Source organism: Electrophorus electricus, chromosome 25 (genome assembly GCF_013358815.1).
Source record: "Electrophorus electricus isolate fEleEle1 chromosome 25, fEleEle1.pri, whole genome shotgun sequence".
Classification (NCBI taxonomy): Eukaryota; Metazoa; Chordata; class Actinopteri; order Gymnotiformes; family Gymnotidae; genus Electrophorus; species Electrophorus electricus.
The window spans coordinates 866,538-872,538 of record NC_049559.1 but is presented as its reverse complement, the minus strand read 5'-3'; positions in this window follow the sequence as shown (position 1 = coordinate 872,538).

The following is a 6,001-nucleotide window of genomic DNA, read 5'->3' as shown; positions in this document are numbered from 1 at the left end:
CCTACCTACACATTCATGCATACAGATAGATAGATACCTACCTAGCGATACATACCTGTAGATAGACAGATGCTTAACTACCGATACATAGCTACAAATATATAGATACATACCTACCAATACATACCTACAAATAGACAGGTACCTACCTACCGATACATACCTACAAATAAACAGATACCTACCTACCGATACATACCTATTGATAGATAGATACAAACCTACCGATGCATACCTACAGATAGGTAGATAGATAGATACCTACCTATCGATACATACCTACAAATAAAAATGTATACATACCTATGGATACATACTTGCAGATAGATAGAAAGGTACATACCTAAAGAGACATACCTACAGATAGATAGATACATACCTACCAACACATACCTAGATAGATTGTTAGATACAAACCTACACATACCTACTAACCGATAGATAGATACCTACCTACCGATGCCTACAAATAGATATACACATACCTGCAGACAGATAGATAGACACCTACCTACCGATACCTACCTACAAACAGATAGAGAGATGCATACCTACCTACCGATACATGCCTATAGAGAGTTAGATAGATACATACCTACCGATGCATAACTAAAGATAGACAGATACCTACCTACCGATACATACTTGCAGATAGATAGATAGGTACATAGCTAACAATACATACATACAGATAAATACCTTCAGATAGATACCTACCTACCGATACATACCCACAGAGAGATAAATAAATGCCTACCTACACATTCATGCATACAGACAGATAGATACCTACCTAGCGATACATACCTGCAGATAGACAGATGATTAACTACCAATACATAGCTACAAATATATAGATACATACCTACCAATACATACCTATAAATAGACAGGTACCTACCTACCGATACATAACTACAAATAGACAGATGCCTACCTACCGATACATACCAAATGAAAGATAGATAGATACAAACCTACCGATGCATACCTACAGATAGGGAGATAGATAGATACCTACCTATCGATACATACCTACAAATAAAAATATATACATACCTATGGATACATACTTGCAGATAGATAGAAAGGTACATACCTAAAGAGACATACCTACAGATAGATAGATACATACCTACCAACACATACCTAGATAGATTGTTAGATACAAACCCACACATACCTACTAACCGATAGATAGATACCTACCTACCGATGCCTACAAATAGATAGATATACACATACCTGCAGACAGATACATAGACACCTACCTACCGATACCTACCTATAGACAGATAGATAGATGCATACCTACCTACCGATACATGCCTATAGAGAGACAGATAGATACATACCTACTGATACATACGTATAGAGATAGACAGATAGATACATAGCTACTGATACATACCTATAGAGAGATATATATACATGACTTAATACAGATAGATAAATACCTACCTACCGATACATACCTATATAGACAGATACATACATACCGATACATACCTACAAATAGATAGACAGATACATACCTACCAATAAATACCTACAAATAGACAGATACCTACCTGCTGATACATACCTACACATAGATAGATAGTTAACTACGGATACATACCTACCGATATATTATTAGATACATACCTACTCATAGCTACTTACCGATAGATAGATACCTACCTACCGATGCCTACAAATAGATAGATATACACATAGCTGCAGACAGATAGATAGACACCTACCTACCGATACCTACCTACAGACAGATAGATAGATGCATACCTACCTACCGATACATGCCTATAGAGAGTTAGATAGATACATACCTACCGATGCATAACTACAGATAGACAGATAGGCAGATACCTAGCTACCGATACATACTTGCAGATAAATAAATGGGTACATAGCTACCAATACATACATACAGATACATACCTAGAGATAGATACCTACCTACCGAGACATACCCACAGAGACATAAATAAATACCTACCTACACATTCATACATACAGATAGATAGATACCTACCTAGCGATACATACCTGCAGATAGACAGATGCATAACTACCGATACATACCTACAAATAGACAGATACCTACCTATCGATACATATCTACAGATAGATAGATACATACCTACCAACACATACCTACAGATAGATTGTTAGATACAAGCCTACACATAGCTACTAACCGATAGATAGATACCTACCTACCAATGCCTACAAATAGATAGATAGATGCATACCTACCTACCTATAAATGCCTATAGAGAGTTAAATAGATACATACCTACCGATGCATAACTACAGGTACATAGCTACAAATATATAGATACATACCTGCCAATACATACCTACAAATAGACAGATACCTACCTACCGATACATAACTACAAATAGACAGATGCCTACCTACCGATACATGCCTATAGAGAGTTAAATAGATACATACCTAACGATGCATAACTACAGATACATACCTACAAATAGACAGATACCTACCTACCGATACATACCTATTGAGAGATAGATAGATACAAACCTACCGATGCATACCTACAGATAGGTAGATAGATAGATACCTATTTATGGATACATACCTACAAATAAAAATATATACATACCTATGGATACATACTTGTAGATAGATAGAAAGGTACATACCTAAAGAGACATACCTACAGATAGATAGATACATACCTACCAACACATACCTAGATAGATTGTTAGATACAAACCTACACATACCTACTAACGGATAGATAGATACCTACCTATTGATGCCTACAAATAGATAGATATACACATACCTGCAGACAGATAGATAGACGCCTACCTACCGATACCTACCTACAGATAGATGCATACCTACCTACCGATACATGCCTATAGAGAGTTAGATAGATACATACCTACCGATGCATAAATACAAATAGACAGATACCTACCTACCGATACATACTTGCAGATAGATAGATAGGTACATAGCTACCAATACATACATACAGATACATACCTACAGATAGATACCTAGCTACCGATACATACCCACAGAGAGATAAATAAATACCTACCTACACATTCATGCATACAGATAGATAGATACCTACCTAGCGATACATAACTGCAGATAGACAGATGCTGAACTACCGATACATAGCTACAAATATATAGATACATACCTACCAAAACATACCTACAAATAGACAGGTACCTACCTACCGATACATACCTACAAATAGACAGATACCTACCTACCGATACATACCTATTGAAAGATAGATAGATAGATACAAACCTACCGATGCATACCTACAGATAGGGAGATAGATAGATACCTACCTATCGATACATACCTACAAATAAAAATGTATACATACCTATGGATACATACTTGTAGATAGATAGAAAGGTACATACCTAAAGAGACATACCTACAGATAGATACATATCTACCAACACATACCTAGATAGATTTAGATACAAACCTACACATACCTACAAACAGATAGATATACACATACCTGCAGACAGATACATAGCTACAAATATATAGATACATACCTACCAATAAAAATATATACATACCTATGGATACATACCTAAAGATACATACCTACAGATAGATAGATACATACCTACTGATACCTACTTACAGATAGATAGATACCTACTTATCAATACCTACAGATAGATAGAAACCTACCTACCAATACATACCTATAGAGATAGATACATACCTAGAGATACTTACCTACAGATAGATACCTACCTATCGATACGTACAGATAGATAGATACCTACCTACAGATAGATACATACCAACAGATAGATACCTACAGATACATACATACATACCGATAGATACATACTTACGATACATACCTAGATTGATAAATACCTACAAATAGATAGATACATACCAACCTACAGATAGATAGATACATACCTACCGATATCTACTTACCAATCGATAGATAGCAACCTTTCGATACCTGCAGCTTGATAGATACCTACCTACAGATGGATACATATCTACCTACCGATTCATACCTAAAATAAATAGATAGGTAGATATATACCTACCGATACATACGTCCAGATACATAGATAGAGAAATAGATAGATAGATAGATAGATACATACCTATTGAAACATACCTACAGAATGATAGATACATACCGACTGATACCTACTTACAGATAGATACCTACCTATTGAAACCGATAGATAGATAGATAGATAGATAGATAGATAGATAGATAGATAGATAGATAGATAGATAGATAGATAGATAGATAGATAGATAGATAGATAGATAGATAGATAGATAGATAGATAGATAGATAGATAGATAGATACCTACCGATACCTACCTACAGATAGATAGATACCTATCTAACAATACTTACCTATAAATGGATAAGTAGATAAGTACTTACCGATACTTACCTACAAATAGATAGATAGATAGATAGATACCTACAAATACAAAGATATAGATACATACCTACGAATACATACCTACAGATAGATAGATAGATAGATATATACATACATACATACCTACCAATACATACCTACAGATAGACAGATACATAGCTACCTACCAATACATACCTGCAAATAGAAAGATAGATACCTACCTACTGATACATACCTATATAGATATATACCTACCGATACATACCTACAGATAGATAGATATTTAGATATATGCCTACCAAAACAAAGCTACAGATAGCTAGATACATACCTACAGATACAGATAGACACACACCTGCAGACAGATAGATAGATACCTACCTACCAATACCTACCTACAGATAGATAGATACATACCTACCTACCGATACATACCTACAGATAGATAGATACCTATCTAACAATACTTACCTATAAATAGATAGATAGATAGATACATACATACATACCGATGCATAACTAGATGTATAGATACCTACTTACTGATACATACCTAAAAATACAAATATATAGATACATACATACAGATAGATAAATACATACCTAGATAACATATGTAGATATAGATACATACTTACAGAGAGATAGATACCTGCCAATACATACCTAACGACATACCTGCAGATAGATATAGATACATACCTACTGATACAGATATATAGATAGATACATATATATGTACATACATAGATACATAGTTACAGATAGATAGATAGATAGATACTTACATACATACATACAGAGACACATAGTTACAAATAGAAAGATACATTCTTACAGATACATACATACATACATACAAATACATAATTACAGATGGATACATGCATACAGATACATAGTTACAGATAGATACATATAAATACATACACAGATACATAGTTACAAATGGATACATTCTTACATAGATACATTAGTTACAGATAGATACATACATACACACAGAGATAAATACAGATAGATATGTACATACATACACAGATACATAGTTACAGATAGATACATACATACATACACAGATACATACATACATACAGATAGATACATACATAGAGATAGATACATACGTACATACATACACAAATAGATACATACATACATACATACGTAGATACATAGATAGATACATACATACATACACACAGAGATAGATAGATAGATAGATAGATAGATAGATAGATAGATAGATAGATAGATAGATAGATAGATACACACAGAGATAGATAGATAGATACATACATACATAGATACATACATACATACAGATTCATACGTACATGCATACACAGATACATAGTTACAGATAGATACATACACAGATAGATACATACATACATAGATATATACATATATATACATACACAGATACATAGTTACATATAGATACACACATACATACACAGATACAGTTATAGAGGGATACAAACATACACAGATACATAGATACATACATACATAGATACAGATAGATACATACAAACATACATGTGTACATAGATAGATATAT